The sequence below is a fragment of the Amphimedon queenslandica genome, unplaced genomic scaffold (assembly GCF_000090795.2).
Source record: "Amphimedon queenslandica unplaced genomic scaffold, v1.1 AMPQUscaffold_13477, whole genome shotgun sequence".
NCBI lineage: Eukaryota > Metazoa > Porifera > Demospongiae > Haplosclerida > Niphatidae > Amphimedon > Amphimedon queenslandica.
The window spans coordinates 98,684-118,232 of record NW_003546287.1 but is presented as its reverse complement, the minus strand read 5'-3'; the positions used below and the strand labels follow the sequence as shown (position 1 = coordinate 118,232).

Genomic DNA, 19,549 nt, shown 5'->3' with positions numbered 1-19,549 from the left:
GGAGGGATTGCCGGATCTCCTCCAGGAGGCAGAATGGGATCTTCCTCTCTCCTATCCGGATCTGGGCTTGGTGACCTACTCATACTATGAAAAAGATACATACAAGTATATATAGTGTATAAGCTAGAGGCTGGATAAACTGACTTTTTGCTTGCAAAGTACGAATAACAAATATTGAAAAGTAGTCTGATGCCTGATTTCAAATTGACTAAGGTCTAAACTTTAAAGTAAGGACTGTACTGCTCAGTGACAAACTTGACAAAGTGCAGTTGAGCGGGAAATCAGGCATGGTTATTAATAATTATTAACCAAAACAGGATATTACGTCACATAAATAATTAGATATTAGCTATGAATTTCATTATTATTTCAAATTTTCAAGTTTCTAGATGTGGTATGTTTATTTTGTGTATGTACAAGTAGCCAAAAATTAATATCTAGCAGAAGTTTTATTAAATATTCTGTAATGGATTTTTAAACCTAGTTAATTAATATCAATAAACATAATACTGATATAACTATAACAATAATTAACAAATTAAATAAAAAGTATGGAAACCAGGGAATAAAAAATTTCTATAAATAAGAAAAAGTACGGTTGTCAAAAAATAAAAGAAACAAAGGGGTTGAGTTCAATCAATTAATAATAATAAAAGTTAATTAATAAAAAATAATTATTCTAAAAAATAATACATAAATTTCAACCCTACTTTGCAGCATTTAATGAAGGATTACTTATTCCTTTAACATGACAAAGTTTAATGAAAGAATGACAACTTAACTGCTTAGTTCCAGCCTACGCAAGTGTGCAAGTTGGCCCTACTGATAATTCCTAACAATGTAACATAATCAGATCAAAATTTTTAAAATTTATATATACTAAAGACATGCATCCATGCTTTTACTTTTAAAATCAAACTAACAAGTATACATTAATATTTTAATTTTATTAATTTTTATGGTAATGCATCACAAAAATTAAAAAATGCAATAGCAAACTAATCAACTGTACTTTAGAATTTTCACTTGTGATGACAGTAATTTATTCAATCAATGCTAGGTAAAAATTCTGATTTCTATGTATCAGAATACTTAATTTACATCATACTCATAGCAATGTATTAAGGCAATCACTAAGTACAGAGGCATAATTAATTTAAATTCATTAACTTATATTGTAGTCTGAATATTAGCATATTCTGCAAAGTAGGGTTGAAATTTATGTATTAATTTTTAGAATAATTATTTTTTATTAATTAACTTTTATTATTATTAATTGAATTAATAATTATTATTATGATGGAACTCAACCCCCTTGTTTCTTTTACTTTTTGACAACCCTACTTATTCTTATTTATAGAAATTTTTTATTTACTTGTTTAAATAAGGTACATTTACATGCATGTCTGCAATATCAGCTTCAGCTTCTATTATTTCACAGAGTAATTGAGGCTCATCATGTTCCTTGATATCAGGAAGTTCTGCAGTGAAACTGGCTTCATTACTTGCATTGACTATTTTCTTCCAATTATGTGTAGCTTCTAATAATTTTTGTACTTTTGTTGAAGTGATTTTCAATGCTGCACATAAATGCTTCTCTCTGATGCTAAAAAGTTCCTTCCCGTATAAGTGTGCTCTCATCTCTAAAAGCCACAACTCAAAGTACTAGTGAGTAATAAAAATCATCGCTTTCCACTTCTTTCATAGAATAAGCTTGGATGGACTGGCTTTGATCGAGGTATTTATTTTTTTTTGCTATTGTTTTCTATTATATCAAATTTGTTATCAGCAACAATTTCGTGAAGAGATACATCTGACATGTTATTTGGTCTTAATCGCTAAAAGTCTTCAATTATGCGAGGATTAAAAATGTCTTTTGAAGATCGATCCATTACAGTTAAATATGAATAGTTCTTGATTTTTCTACTACCCTTATAAAGTAAGTACAAATTAATGTAGAGTACAGTTACTAATTTGAACTTTCACTGAGAAGACAATCACTACCTTGATATAGTCCTACTTTTGCTTCATATAATTTTTCTCCAATTTTCCATAGCCTGATGTACATGTTGTCCCAGCTGCTCACTTCATCCCATAAGCCCTGTGCATTACTCTTTTCTGCTTTAGTGACATATGCACTTACACACTCTATTAAAGAAAGACTCCTTTCAGCTATGTATAGTAAGTCAATATTTGCGCAACAATTTCTAAAGTAAAGGATTGTAGTTGTTGACTGGGAACTTCTTTTTACTTTCGTTTCAGATAATATACTTTATTGCTTGATTTGAAGCTATATTAAACATCTTTGATGGAAATACTATCTCATACTGGTGTAGGAAAATGAAATCGCATCTGGATACAAAGGTCTTACAACTTCAATATTTTGTCCACAGTATTTGCTGGACTTGTGCATTGGGTACTTTGTTACCAAGTAATTTAATTCAGGCAACATATATCTATCTGGTGTATGACAGGTAGCACTGTCTTGTGTGACAAAAACAGACTTTTTTAGGACAATCAATAGCAACAACAAAAGCATTTTCAATCCATAGGAGGATGTGATTATGAGAAGCTCCGCGGAATTCATACTCTTTTTTAACATGATATTGCTCAACTTTGCCAAGAACACCTTTCTGCAGAATGACTATGTTAATATAATCCCAAACAATGTATAGAAACTGTCGCAATACTGAAACAGATTCTCAGTTCATAATCTACAAATACTTTATGATTGAGAAGTATTATTTCCTATTTTTAAATATTGTGATATATCAGCTAAATTGTATTTAGCACAACTTAGTGTTAGGGTTTGTGTTGGTGAGCCATACTCAGTGTCGACCTCACCTTGAGCATGGAGCCAATATTTATTTGTACCCCATATTGAAGCCAAAATGGTACTTGAATTGATTTTAATATCTTCATCTAAAAATTGTTTTATATCTAATATTTCAGCAAACAATTTTGTTGCCTCTTGTTGTTTTTAATAAATTTAATATGGCAGTTTTAAGGCCTTGTTACTAGTGCAGACATAAATAGTTTCAACAAAATATGGAATTTTTGTTCAAAGTCTTCATTTTATCTATTCCATAAATGATAAAGTCCGTGCGATAGCTTTGTCTGGGATGCTCTCCATATTGTGCAGTTAAAAATGAAGTAGGATAGCCTAACAAATCAAGATGCTCTTGCCAATTGTCTATAAGACTTTCTTTTACATACATTAGTTTTTAATGACTGTTATCACAACCCGTTACAAGTTTACTATCAAGATTTCTAATGGTATATGCTTGTTTTCTTCCTAAAGCATTTTATTACTAGTATTTCTCACTACTTGTTTAACATTTTTAAACAAGTCAGCGATTCAATTATAGTCTACAATTCTATGAAGCTAATTTATTTCTTTAATTTTCTTAATGCTGCTTTTATTTTATTCACATCAACTAAACTATGGCAAACATTATTTGATTTGAAGTCTATTCACTTTCACGTGACTACTGGCTTTTTTCAATTAAAAATTAACCACGTCACATTTAAATTCTGTATGTATTTGTGGTTTTGGAATTGTTCTTGTTGCGTGAAAGAGATGCAAATAAGTAGTAGCTGAATTAATTCTGGCTGTTCTAGCTGCTTAATTGCTGTCAGAGGTATGTCATTGAGTTTATACTGGGGCATCTAAAAAAAGTCTAAGGCCTTACCATTTCGACCAAATCTAAAGGACAGCAAGGACCTAGCAATTCAAATGGTGCAAACAAAGTTTCTAAATTCCATGTTTATGAAAAGTTATAACAAAAAATCAATACGTCTCATGAAACTGAATAGACTTTAGTAGGCTGTCCATTGATAATGATATAAAGTTCAGGATTAGGCAAATGATTAGAATCTATGCTAACCTCATTTAAAGTTCTATTGTTTTTTTTAATGGAAGAAATGAATAAAACATTGCACCTTTAGAAGCCTTTGAAGTATTATATGAAGGCACATTTAAGGTGTGTGCCTAGCATGACAATTGTCTGAAAACAATTGGCGCTCTGTACTTAACTGGCAACTTAAAGGGTAAGTCCAGTGTATTTTTAGTGAATTTTTTATTGCCTTAATATGATTGTGTGACCACGTATTCCAACTCCCATGGTCTAAAAAACTCAATGAGATATGAGCCTTCACAAATGCTCATTTTTTGTTACTTCCTGTCGATGGGTGTGGCTAAACGTGACGTCACTAGTGGTCCAGATGCAGCTAAATCCATTCCCTTATAGGGGGAAATATAATCCTTTATTCTCATGCCAAGTGTTGCAATAGCACTAATTTAAAGATTGGGATCATTAGCTGTTGTTTCCTCGCCCACACCGTAGGCGTATAGGTGAAGGTACTGCGCTTGTGTTGTCAGTGTGTGTGTGTTAGCAAATATTTCAATCGTGGATGATTTTTAGGCTGATGCTACTTTTTAGTCCAGCTCTTCAGAGAATTTCTTTTGCCATTAAGGCAGAAAAAGTTGTTCTTTTTTCATAATACAGTCTTTTGTTCTTTTCCAAGGTGGCAAAAGTCGGCAGCCTTTAAGAACAGAAAAAGAGTACTAGTTACTTTTGCATTGTTGAAGCTATGGTACCTTTGAAGGCAACAAAAGGTAAAGGATAACATGGAGAACAAAGTATATGAGTGGAATTGCTTGGCTTTTCTTTATTTGTGAGATATGACAGCTTAAGTGTGACTTACCAGCCATTTTCTAACGTAGCAGCTCCTCTTTGAGAAGGTGGCTACTGCGTCCAAACTGAAGAAACTTGATATAGAAACTAGATATAGGAATTGCATGAAACAAGTAAAGCCTAAAAAATCTGTGTAAAACTGTTTGCATGTCTAGAGAAACTGAAGCTTTCTGTCCAAATTAAGGCTACATGGCACCATTTCACTAAACTGGGCAGTGTATGTAGGCTGTGTATACCACATCTTAATTGCAGCCACACCTTTAATTGCTGCAGCAGCAAGCTAGCTAAACATCATTCATCAACAAACTTTCACTTTTGTTGTGTTACTCGAGGCTGAAATAGGCTCATTGTAATTCTTGTCACAATTTACCTTCAATTTTTTTTTAGGAACAATATCTGGCAGAATAGTGTGCCTATGCATGTGAAATTAATGCATCAAGAAGCCTAATGTTTCCTCTTATTAATACTGTTTTTTAGTGTACGGATCATTTTAATGTTATGGCACTTTGAAAACCCAAAAATGTACTTTTGTCATTATAATCTCTTTTTGAAATCATGCCAATGTAAAATACAAGATCTTTATAAAGATATGAGTGAGTTTTTATTTGCATTTGGAATGGTGCAAGTTACAGTTATAGTCCTCATATCATGTGCTTGTTATAACATAAAAGTGGTCTCAAAATAGTATTGTAGAAACAAAAATCTTGGTGCATGTAGTTCTGAAATTTATATATAGTATGGTAGGTATATCATAAGTTAGCCTCCTCTTGGATGTCCAAAAATATCCTTCAAACTCCTTGCAAAAGCCTCACTAATGAAGGAGTAGTGTTGCATGCCAGATGGTTCAGGATAATGGAGAAGATGGGTATTGGGCCAATAAACCTATAATGAATACTAGCAATATTTAGTTCCCCCTTATCCAATCCCTGTCATTTACATTAATATCTATGCTATGAGCTGATTTTATTCCAGCCACTCCTTTTATTCCAATCACAACTTTTATTCCAGCCACGCCATTCATGCTTACAGCTATACTTCTAGCCTTGTGGTTTTATGTCCTTTTGTTCTTAAGTCCTTGGAGTTTCATCTTCGTCTTGCTATAGTGAGTTCCTTGGGTTGAATTTTAAATTGAAGTTTACGTCTTTTGCTCTTAGTGGTGAGTTTTGGTAAACCTATATCAGCACACTCTGACATACTTGTCTTTTACCTTATAGTTATTTTTTACTCAAAGTAGTTCTGACTGTCTTCAATAAATTTGTGTCCTTCATTTTTTGTCCTTTTTTTGTTACTAAGATTACTAGAATTTCTCTACATTGTTTCTGTCCAGTGATAAGGAACAGTTAGTAGTTCATTTTTTGCTATGATTAGTACTGAACAATACAGAGCTGCAATAGGCTGCTTTGTCAGTCATCAGGTTAGTAATTGTACTTCTGAAGCATCTTATGGAGCCAGCAAAAGCGTGTCATTTTCTATATTTCAATTATACTTCACTTGTATTTTTTGTACTTTTTGCTTTAATGGTGTTATTGTTGGGAGGAGATATTGAGGTTAATCCTGGGCCTATTACAAAGAAATGTCCTGTATGTTTTGAAGTGAATCATATTCGTAAATTGAAATGTGACCACTGTGGTCACTGTTTCAGGAATAAAAAAGGTGCCATTCCTTTATCTTTAGCAAAAAATGTCCTCAATGTTTTGAAGTATTTACAAAAAATAAATTGATTTGTGATAATTGCGCTCATAATTTAAAGGATAGGAAAGGTATAAGACCTTTAAGTCTTAAAGAAACCTAAGGCCTTAGTAGAAAATAGGGAATCTAGAAAATAACAATCCAAAAAGTTAGTCAGATATTAGGGCTAATGCTTTAAGTCAAGAAACATTTTTAATGAATGAAAAAAGCAAGAAAAGAATGTAAAATACTATAGCCAATGAATCGAGTGAGGAAACATTTTTAGGAAATCAAGAAAATAAAAAAAGAATATCTGATTATCAAGCCAATGAGTCAAGTGAGAATAAAGCTGCAAGAAATAAAAAAATAGGCAAAAAATGCGTGAACAAAGAGCATATGAAACATCAGAAGCTGCTGCCCACAGAAAGCAGATAAACAACGAGCATATGTGCGTTGTTAGAAGAGATGATACTCCAGCACAATCACAAGTTAGAAAAACACTTAATGCTGCTAGTCAGAGATCCAGTAGAAGTAAAACTATTTCTGTAGATGACGCTATAGCATCTTTTTTGAACAAAATTAGATTTGGTCCAGATTATGTCTGTGCTGTATGCCATTGTAGGATGTACTATCATAGTGTGTATCAGTTTGGTAAAGGCAAATACAGCAAAGCTGACCCCGAAATGCTAGTGAGTGTTTTGTCAGTCAAGTATAACTGTAAACCTGGTAGTCAGTTGGTGTGCCATACTTGTGATCAATCCTTGAAGGTAGGTAAAATCCCAATAATGGCCAAAATAAATGGATTAATCTTACCAGAAATACAACCGGAACTTAAGAATCTAAATGACATTGAAATTAGGCTTATTAGCTTGAGGATACCATTTACGAAAATGGTATCCTTACCTACTTGAAAGCAAATGTCAATACATGGACCGACGGTAAATGTTTCTTGTAATGTAAATAATATTTGCGATGTGCTACCACGTTTGCTGTCTGAGACTGAAATCATAGCTTTAAAACTTAAAAGAAAGTTGTGCTACAAAGGACATTACATACATGGGAATGTACGTCCTGATGTAGTGTTAAATGCCTTAAGTTGGCTTAAAAGTTCACTACCCACTTTTTAAAAATATCAAAATAAACCAAAATTCGGTACTTGATTCAGTTGTAGATGATAAGTAATTTTCTCTAGTTTTTTGCAAGAACCCATTATTGAGAACATCACTATAGATAATACAAATTCACTTCAAAGAATTGATGACAATGAGGTTCCAATGGAATCGAATGAACCAAATAGCAGTGTACCTGCTGAAAATGTTTCAGTAAGTGATAGATTATCATCTGACATTAACAGCCAAAATGAGGTTGCTATGGAAGTAGACACTCCATATAGTATCCTTGCTAGCTTTGTAAGGCAGCATGGTTTTGTTATTTTGATTTGCCAGGAGATGGTATCTGCCTTTTTCATGTCATTGCACATCAACTTTCAAGCAGTGTATCTGCCTCTGATTTAAGAGCAAGAGTTGTAGCTTATTTTAGAGCCAATCCTACATCTCCCGATGGCAGTTATCTTTCTGTCTATATTACTAGTATCTCCGGTAATGCATTGTCATGGGACAACTCCTTAAAATTAAGTGGTTGAGCTTGTGGTAATTTTTGGGTTATAATATGTAAAATATTCAAATACAAATTTTCACAACACTCTGCTCAAACATTGTCACTGTTACCCCAAATAGTGGCAACATTATAGATACTGTACATGTAGGTCAAATGAGTGAAACTCACTTTGTTGGCCTTGATTCAATCTCTAGCACTAATAATTCAGCTAATGAGCCATCAAATGTATCTACTACATGTAACATTGTAGGCTCTACTTGTACTGATAATGTTGCACCTGTAGTTATGTGTAGTTCAAATGCTAACAATGATGTTGATCCAGATACACTTGGTAATGCCACAATTTGAGAAGGAGATGAGCATTTAAGACAAATAAAAGGTGGGGCTGCAATGGCAAGAGTATTATTGCCACAGGATCCTGAGGTAGAAGCCTAAATTTATTCTGTTGCTCCTGCTGAAGGACAGCGCCCTCTTGATATTTTGACTGATCCTGTTTTTGAGGAAATGTCAAACCCCACCAAGTACCCATATGGCAGTGGAGGTTACAATACTGAAAGACCTCAAAATTTTCTTAAGAAAATACTACCAGCAACGTCTGTTGGATGTTGATGGAAAATTTTCTAGGGACATAGAATATATACTTGTTTCTCAATACATCATTGAAAACAAGCAAATAAAGGGAGCTGCCCGAAATTACATTTGGCGGCAAAAGCCGAGTAGAAACCTCACAGCTTGTGAGGCACGAAACAGAGCAGTGATCAGTGAAAACATACGTAATGATAAAGCATATGTATTTTTAAAGAGTGTCAGGGGATCTCCTACATATTATCAGTGTACATTTTATGACCTGCTTCCATTTATACGTCAGTTAGGCACCGCCACTTGGTTTCTTACATTAACAACTGCCGACATGAAGTGGCCTGATTTAATTTCAGTTATTGCAAGGCAGCACGGCGTTACATACACTGATGAAGAGATAAACAGACTGTGTTTCGATGATAAATCTAATTGGATCAGACGTAATCCTGTTACTGCTGCCTGTAATTTTCAATACAGGCTACATACTTTTTTTAATGATTTTTTAAAATCTTCAGCACAACCTTTAGGAAATATTGTTAATTTTTCTACTAGAATCAAATTCCAGTCTAGGGACAAGCTCATTTTGGAGGAAAAAGCCCCCAAAACATAAGCACTTTTCGTATTGTCGTATGAACTAGAACTGTTGGTTGAATTTTCCTCATCTTCCGAGTACAAATACTTTAATTACGAGTCCAACAACTAAAGACAATTATAATGATGCTTCTAAAATATTAACAAAAGTACGTAAAATTTTAGTTGATGGAACAACTGATGTCAGTCTTACTGATTTGCTAAGATTGGCTGAAGTTGATCCAACAGATTATTCTAGGGCAATCACTTACTCCACTAGAGGTAATATAATTGTATTAAAAAGAGAACCATCTGAATGTAACGTCAATATTTACAATTCTGCCATCTTGATAGCATGGGGAGCAAATATGGACATCCATATGTTCTAAATGCTTATGCCTGCATGATGTATGTTGCATCATATATCATGAAGGCAGAAAAGTCAATGAGTGAATTGCTTTATTCTGTTTCTGAAGAAATTAGGAACAAAAATTTGACTGTTCAGCTTCGTAGAATAGGCTTTGCCTTCTTTCAAAACCAAGATGTGCATGCACAAGAGGTAGTCTACAGAATTCTTTCATTGCCTTTAAAAATGCTAAGTAGAACTTTAGTCTTCATCAACACAAACACAAAAGAATTTAGAATACCACAGTTAAAAGAAGACACATTGCTTTTTAATCTAGCAGATGATAATACCAATGTTTTTATGAAAAACCTAATAAATAGATATCAACACTGACCACAAAGCATACAGTCAATGTGCTTCGCTGATTTTGCTGCAAATTATGTCACTGACTACAGAGTTGGTGATGATGGTGATGATGAAGAATCAAGTGATGCATTCCCCGCTATTGATGGCAGTGTGCCAGAAACTGAGAAAGAAATAATTTTAACAGGTGGTTTTGGGAAAATGAATAAAACGAGCAGGGATTCAATTTAGAAAGTTCAACTATGAATCTGATCCATCTAATAGGTACAGAGCAAAATTAATGCTATACTATCCTTGGTATGATGAGGATGTAGAATATCTTCAAGCTTATTGCACCCATGAGGAGCATTACAATAATGTTCACTCAATTATTTCTAGTAATGAGAAGAAATATAACTTTGTTTATATTGTTGATAGTGATGTGAATCTGGAGGGTCCTCCAGAGCATATCAAAGATGAAATAGCCCCTTCTACTGAAGAAGGTAGATCACATGCTCTTCAAGAGGGCAGCAATGTGCTTACAGAAGTGACTCAGGAAGACATTCAAGCAAATGATGACATGAATAATGTGCCTCAGTCACTTTGTTTTCGATTTGAAGCTGCTGCAAATGAATAAGGAGGAGATTCTTCCTGATCAATATAGAAAGTTAATGTGTGGATTGAATTGAAGGCAAATAGATATAGTAATGTTTAATCGTAGGTGGTGCAAAAAACCTGTTATAGCTTTGCGTAACAACACTCAAGTGGAACCATACTAAGTGTTTCTTAGTGGTCCTGGTAATGTTGGAAAGTCTCATGTCATTAGACCCTACACTGCAGGTATAATTGTCCAATGATATTATAACTTAAAGGAATGCACAACATGCTCATTCAGTCATTTAATTACCATACTAACATTGATATCAATACTCATCAGTGCTGCAAAGGCCATTTTATACCTGCAGTGTAGGGTTGACATGTTGGTGTTTAAATGCTGATACAACCCTACATGGGCTTGTTTGAATTTATTTTATAGTTTGAAACCAGCAACCTTGCAGGGGCTTGTTTCAATTCATTTCATAGGTTCAAATCCAACAGAGGCTCAACCCTACACTAAATAATTTTTTAAATTTTTTTGTTGTAGTTTCCATTATTTTTAAAAATTAACTTGCCACTTGCCACAAAGTTGAACATAAACTTTTACGCAGTTGTTTGGTACTATTTTTATTATCAATTATTAGATATTCCTGAAAAGTGCAAGCAAAGTAGTGTAAAACAATTTAAAATATAAAATAATTGTTCAAAATGAAAAATATAATTTGACAATGAGTTTTAAGTATTGTCAGTATTCATTACAGGAGACCTAAAAGAAGAGAAACAAAAAAGTTAAGAAGTTATTGTATTATATTATGAACAAGTGTGATAATAAAAATTTTTTGCTACAATCAAATAATAATGTGATGTTAAGAAAGCATGAAAATGTGACAGTATTGGGATGAAGGAAAGTGACGGAAGTTGCATTCTATGTTATAATTGCAGGCTAGGTTAACTTGGCAACAAAATGTTGAATAAGGAAAAATTGTGTTATATGTTTATGAGTCCTTGAAACTAAATTTTGACAAATCAAACAAAGCTGTATTGCTTTTAAATTAGTGTTATAGACATGCATAATGTACAGGAAATAAAGAAAGAATAAATATTTAATTACTATAAATTTATGTACATTTATTGATGGAGGTAAGCGTGAGATAAAGTACGAAAGAGAGAATGGGGGATGAAGGGAGAGAGAGCGTTGAGTACCTGACAATGTACATATACTTAACAATTGAAGGATCAATTTACTTGACAACATTAATAAGAAAAGGGCGGAAGTATGGAGACATGGGAGGAAAGATAAAAGTAGGTATTTACATTTAATTGTGGATGGTAAAGAAATATGAGTGGAGGAGGATAAATGTACATAAAATGAGAATTTTAAGAAGGATTTCAGCTAGTGGGAGATAGTGATTCAGGTCTAAAATTTGAATAAGTTAGAATGAATAGCTTTAATTAAATTACAATGATTAGTTAAAAGATTGATGGGTGTGGTGAGAGTAAATGTGTATATAAGGGGAGTGAAGATATAATGTAAAGGAAAGAGAGGAAAGGAAGACAAAGTCTTTGGAAGAGGGGGATAAAAGTAAAAGAGATGACAACATGAGTAATGTAGAAGCCAAGGCTCTAAGTGTAATATGTTTGTGTGTGTAATTTCCTTTGGCTATAGAAGTGTGAGGAGATACAAGAGAAGAGAGAGGTAAAGGACATAGATCTAGAAATAGAGGAATTGCAACGAAAGTGACAACTCAAAGTGTTGCATATCAGGTCATTGAGACTGGAGCTAGTGACTTTGAAAATACATAGTATGGTAGTATTGACTATGCTATTGTTTGTTCATAGACGATGAACGGTAGAATTGGGCCTCCAATGCCAGTCATAGAAATGAAGAGGAAGAGGATGAGGAAATAATAACAAACTCAATATATACATGCACCCATACACTGGAATAAACTGTGTCATTTATAGATATTGTTAAAAAAATTACATTTCAATCATTAATAATAAATATATATATGCCTGTGAGGATGCTAAATATGTGAGTAAAATAGGAATGATGGTATGACAGATATAGCAGTGGTAACAGCACATATGAGAAAAGAGAGAGTACAGCAGACATCCTTTACTTCCTAGTGTTGTCCTAAGGACAACACTAGGAAAGACAACATGGTATTTACAACTTAGGCTACTGATTACAGTTTTATACATTTTAAATGACACTCAGGGAAGACAGACAGAAATTCAGTGTGACAATGGCAAACATTTTACATCTGTACATAGTAGTATTCAATAGTACTTACATGTAAACATGACTCCTCTTTCTATTTCTATTATTGATGGACTTGAAAATGAATAGTGAAGAGAGTCATTATTACATATTAAATTTGTATTGTACGTTGTACACATAATATATTTTCAGGCAAACTTAAAACCATACATGGTCATCATTTCTTTATCCCTACATACACATGTGTATTACATAGTGTTTACGCATAGATTGATGATACAATGTATGTGCCATCAAGACACAGGTCTATGTGAGCATTGACGATACAACCATACTATTATTAACATTGTGAACATAGATATATATGGTTATTCATTCTCATTGTCAATATGTTTCTTATATAAAAATAATTAAAATGTCGCATCAATTCAAGACACGTGTATATGGCCAGTGACATTACAATCAATTGCACTATAGTCTACAACTTACTAATATGTGACCCATTGAGAAAACCAGGCCATCTGCGGGAATTATCAATTAGAGATATGGCTTCTTAAAGTTGTGACAGCGGTACATTATCAAAACTGACATTATACCACAAATATATCGTATAAAGAATTTCCTTTCATTTGATACCAAATTTGCCTTAAATAACTTGAAAGAGGTCATTTACTGACCTTTCTTTTTGTTGTGTACCATGTAAATAATGCATGATATAATGATAAAAATGACTGTAACTCAATTTCATTCGTTTAGACTTCTTGTTGCATAAATAAGCATAACTCAGCACTAGATGTGTCAAATGACTTGGAAGAAAGACCAAAAGATAGGAAAAACTTTGCTTAATTAAGAAAACCATAAATCTCAATTTTCAATTTTGGAGCATATAGCCTGGTTTTCTCATATCGGGTCACATATAATTATAATGGTTAACAAATGTCTGGTAAGACTTATATGCATGTACACAAAGGCTGAGCTAAGTAAGGCAAGATATAACTTTATGAACAATGTAAAATGACACAGTGAACACTGAACAGACATGTAATGAAATGAGTACATAGTGAATGCATGTTTTATACCATCATTTACTTAAAGTGCTTTAGTAGTGACAATTAATGAAGTACCAAATACATTAAAGTTCAGTCATAACACATGTATCTCTACTCATTCTCGTTGCTGTCTGTGTCACAACTGTCATAAAAAATGCAGTGTGACAATGACAAACATGTTACATATGTAGTGAAGACTACTTAAACATTACTCTTCATTGTATTTCTATTACTGATAGACTTGAAAATAAATAACAAAGAGAGTCATTATTTCATATTAAAGGTAAACACTATGTAATACTCATTTGTATGTATAAGCATAAAGAAATGATGACCGTATATGGTTTTGAGTATGCCAGAAAATATTAGTGATGATACAGTGTATGTGCCATCAAGACACATGTCTATGTGACCTTTGACATTACAATGCATGGTTTAAACTATCAGTTATATATAATATGCCATTGTATTCACCCTAAAATTTATGCATTTATGATGATAATAATGGACTAACAAATTAAGTATTGTATACCAAGCAATTGTCTTGAATACAGTCTCACAGCCTGTCTCTCACCCTCTGTCTGACATAAAAATGGGAGTATGTGGATAATATGATTAAGTAGGTGTGGCCAAAGGTGAAATGCTATAATTATATGAAAATGTCAAGACACCTTCAGAAACAAGCAAGAATGGGTAAGTGCAAAATTTTGTAAATTGAAATTATACTTTGTTTTAAAGGTGCAAGGAAGAGAAAAGGTAATGAAGATTTGCAACGAAATACTATTATTGGATATACAATAAGGTGGTGAGAAAAAAGGAGGAAAAGAAGAGGTTGGAGGAAAAGAAGAGGTTGGAGAAAAAGGAAAAGGTTAATGATGTAATTTTCTATGAATACTAACATAGCTTTAAATAGAGAAAGAAGGGTTTATGAGACCTGAAGGGACGGAAGTAGAAAAAGGTGAGTGACAATTTCATTGTCAGTGTAATTTTCTGTATTAAGCAGAGAAGAGCAATTTGGTGAAATAAGATGTGATAGAAGTGAAACAGACAGGTTTGTGAATAAAGATTGTATTACAATGTGCCATAAAAGTGTCATTGATAGATGAGGAAGTAGTGATAGGAAAAGGTAAGTTAATTATTCTATGTTTTAATGGTGTGTTATAAATAATCAGTAAAAGACAAAGATGAAGTGCGTGTAGAAAGTCAAGAAGAAAGAGAAAATGAAGGAGGTATGTGACTATAGATTGGTCTTACCATAATGTCATATTTTGATGGCTTAGGAATAATCACGGAGGAGATGGAAATTTTCACCAAATGTCCACTTGAGGAAGAGACAGCTCGGGCGGACATTCCCAGCCTGACCACAAACAATCAGGTGACACCAGGTCCTACTCTGCCATCAACTACTGTCCTCTCAAGGGAAGAATGTATTGCTAAAGCAAAGGCATTGAAAAGAAAATATGAGGAGTGTAATAAATGTGGCCTGCCAACTGAAGTGAATCTAGAAGTACCCCTCCCTGCAGAAAATAGACCTAAGAAATGTAAAATAGAAATTAAAATTACTTTTATATAGTACTTGATGTTAAATAACTGCACAGCAAATAGTCCTTAGTGAGTTAATGCACAAAAATTTGCCTAAGAACATAAAGAAAGTGGTATGAGTCCATGAGAATGACCTGCCCATCACTGTCACATAGCGCCATTAGTGTGTGCGATAATCTATGGGTGTGTACCTCCACCCTCTCATTATTTTAATTAATAATTATGATGATAAGGAAATGCAAAATTCTTAGTTTTCAAGAGAGAGAGAAAAGTCAAGAAAGATGACAAAGGGAGATGCATAAAGTGTGCATGCAGTTGAGTGTGTGGCCATAAAAAGTTTAGTGATTAGTTGTGACTATCAATTAAGTGATGCCAAGTTCTCCAACTAGTCCCATTTCTGTAAGGAGTCAGTAGATGCCGTTGTGGCAAGTGTATATACTTCGTGTGTTTAACATGAGAGTTTTACAAACTGTGAGAGAAGAATAGGTGTAGAGAGAATGAAGATCCTGTTTTTGTTAATGTGGACAGACCCATTGAAGAAAGTGGTACTAATTGAAACAAAAGTGCAAAATACAAGTTGAAATGAAATTTATATGATTAATATTACTTGATGTTGCAGAAAACTGATAACTGAAGTGAAACATCCCGGAAATTTAATTGCAAAGGAGTCGGAAAAGGTATATCCATGATGTGGGAAGAACATTGGGTTTAGTAATCCTGTATGAGTCAGTGGCATAGAGAGGAAATGAAGGGACAGATGTGGGGAGATTGAAGGAGGTGGCCATCGTCATGTCATGAATCTGGACATGTCTCTTGGTCCTGGGAGAAGCATTGCTATATGTAAAATACAAGTTAATTATATTTTACATTATTACTTTATGTTAAAATAACTAAATGGAATGGCTAAAAATGATTTCTTGACAGTAAGAAATGCTGGGGTATCCATTATGTGCTAGAGAAAAAGAGGCCCATGTAGTTGTGTATATACTTGTTATTCGTGTCCATTGGAAGATATTTTTTTCTAAAAGATGAGTATGCTTATGTACATGTATGATGTTATTATGCTATACATACTTGAAGATAAGGCAATATTAGTTGTCAATTTCGTACTTTAATGGAACTTTTTTTTAATGTCAGTAGTGCAGCACAATAATGATGAGCAATCATTGTCAATTGTTTTCTTACGAGTACAAAAAAATAAGTGAGATACTTTAATGTGACTGACTTTTTGGATTAGATAAATAATTTTACTAGGAAGACTCTTTTATCACAATTTAGAAGTGATCCTGTATTATATAAGAAGTGATCCTGTATTCTATATAAATCAGCAGTCGGTGGTATTATGAATGAATGCTTGCTTTTTATGGGAGGAGCATTTAGCAAAGACAGGGAATAAAGGGACAGTGGAAAGTCAGGAAACGTTTTGTCATGAATGTGGACCAACCTCTCTTGGTTGTAGAAACTGCATGGGCATACGTAAAATACATACAAATTAATAATTTAGAGTTACCTGATGTAAAAGTAACTGTATATGACAGTGATATACATGTAGTAGAAAGATTTGTTTAATGTAAGAATGCTGGCACTCAAAAAGGTATCTGTCATGTGTTAGAGAACATTAGGCATATGCAGTTGTGTACTTGCTATAAGTGTCCATGTGAAGAAGTTAACTTTTCCTAAAAGAGAGTAAATTATTATATAATTTTAGATTTGGTACTATGGGTTGTCATGTTTTCTACTTAAATTCTGTCTTGATTCTGTATTAAGTACAGCAAAGCAATCATTGTAGATTGTTATCTTAAGCATAAAGAAGTGAAATATGTACATGTAAATATGACTAACTTTTTTGATAACATGAATAGTGTCACTAGGGACATTGCTTTATGATGATTGAGAAGTAAAAAATGACAAGCATAATGTTTCATCTAAAAAGTGTAAAATATGTATTAATAATTGTGATAACCACTGTGATTTGCTAAATAGATGTTACTTTTTATGTCATTTTTATACAATGGAAAATGAGCCATTGATGATTACTAAAGGTAAGTTATTATGATGAAGTGACATAGATATCTATGATAATAATACTGATAGACATCACCATAAAAGGTGTTGTTTTACAATGAGAAAATATACTTTAGGTAAATGCAAATAAGAGTGATAACAACAAGTTAATTGTTATTATGTGTTCACTGCCTTTATAATAGATGAGCATTATTATTTCTTACTTATGAGTGGGTAATATATTTGCTAATAGTAAAATGACAAGAGAGAACTGCAATGAATTTTGACTGTTTTATGATGAAGAAACAATGATGACCACTATTAGTTTTTTTAACAGAAGAAATATGTTATAATAAGTTCATTATTTGTAAAATTAAAAGAACTTTGACAGTACTTTTTGTTTAATGTAATGAAACATGAAAATTTTGTAATGGTCTAGTACAAAGAGAAAGAGACAGTGACAACAATAGTATTAAGAAAAAAAACTTAATGTAATGTAGTAAATTCTGCAAATTCTTGCTTTTATTTGTGACAAAAATGCTCCTTTTTGAGGTATATTGTTTGCTTCTTGGAAAATGTAATATTGATGACCGCTGTTATTTTTTCTAAGGAGAAAAATACATGTAGTTATGTAAAGTATTATAATATAAATATATGCTACTTTTTCAGGTTTGTAGTTCCTATTATGCTTGGTTGACTAGGTACATAATTTGAAGTGCACTGATAAAGTATGTAAACATGTGACATGATTAATTTAATGCTGTTTACCCATTGTAAGTGGCAACATGATGATCTGTTTGTGCAAGAGAAAGGTCAAGTTCTATTTCTAAAGGGAATGGCATTTTAAGGGCAATCAAGATAGAATGATAACCTTGAAATGTATGGGATTGGAAAAATTGCCAAAGAAATTCATGTCTCATCCTGTGTGTATTGAAGTATATACACAGTAGATTTCATATTTTGTGAATAGTAGCTATACTGGAACTGATTTGACAATTGTATGTGACAAAATTACCTGTAATGAAGAGAAATAACATTGAAAACAAAGGGGAAGTCTTACCTTTATCTTGCTTGTGGGATATGATTTTTTTGGGACACGGGACACATTCAACATGTAACATTTAAAAGTGAAATTATGACAATGAAAACATGTCAGTTTAAGGTGATCAACTGTGTATTTTTAAAAGGCATATGAGAACACATTCAACATGTTTGATAGATTTATCCAAACAAGTGAATATAGCGGTAAACCCATTATACCTGTGTAAAACTTAATCCACTATGTCAGTCACTATTTCATAGTGATTTGGTGGATGGCAAAGATATAGCGATGGTGCAACATTTAAATATTGCACAGCTATGCTAGCATGGCAAATAGCAGCAGTCCACCGAACATCAATCCAATTATAAGGTGCACAATTACACAGTTAGAATATTGCTTCTACATCTGCAGGGATTATTAAAAATAAGAATAGAAGTATGCAGTAAGTGGTCCATAGCATAAATTTCAACTTCTGATGCCCAAGTACGATTTCTTGCCATTTTAGATCTTTCAATATACATTATTCATTGTAGCTAGAGTATCTGGTGCATTAATGTTTTACTGCAATCTATTGAGGCAATGCACAAATAAATGTGACCATAATTGACAAAAGGTACCTTATGGCGGGTAGTGAAATTTGTCTTTATGGCATAAGAAATCCAACTTCCTGAGCCCCATTTATCATAAAATTACTCCACAGGATGCAAAAAGTTACCATGAAACTTTTAGAAACAATGATTGTCTAACAAAGCACTCACAGGTTGATATTTTTCATTATAACAATCAATTTTAAAATCTGCCATAAAGGCCCTTTTGTCAATTATGGTCACAAATGGCTACAACTTCTCATGTGTTCTATTACTTTTGCACGAATATGTAGATGCTGCTGTTGCGTTCCAGTTATGATATGAGATATGGAACAAAAAAAGTAGTTGCCATCCCCTCTGATGCTAACACAGGTTTGAATGCTTGGACATCTAAGCTGGATATTTGGGCCCCTATTTCTTACACCATTGGATGCAATGAACTGCATACCTAAAATTTGGCAGGTTGCTCTTTGCCAGGTTACTCAACCAGGGATGTAGATGATGTCAGGCCAATTTGTAGTGGGCCTAGACCTTGACTGTGGTGGTGCTGACTTAGTTTCATCAACAAGACAGTCATCATCTGTACTTTCATTGTCACTTGCAATGTTTGTGGAAAGTTTTTGACGCTTATTTGGTACATTTTGACAAGGAGGAGAAAGGCTCCTCTTCATAAGTTTTATGAAAC

At 33.2% G+C, this 19,549-nt stretch overlaps 1 long non-coding RNA gene across 1 annotated transcript; it reads right to left on the bottom strand.

Annotated features, from left to right (window-relative positions):
• Window positions 1–17,902: 17,902 nt before the first annotated feature.
• LOC109580786 (uncharacterized) lies at window positions 17,903–18,215 on the bottom strand. The gene is made up of 3 exons (XR_002184349.1): window positions 18,107–18,215; window positions 18,004–18,061; window positions 17,903–17,955 (listed from the first exon to the last, which is right to left on the bottom strand). It is a non-coding gene; the product is annotated as an uncharacterized LOC109580786 (long non-coding RNA).
• Window positions 18,216–19,549: the final 1,334 nt, after the last annotated feature.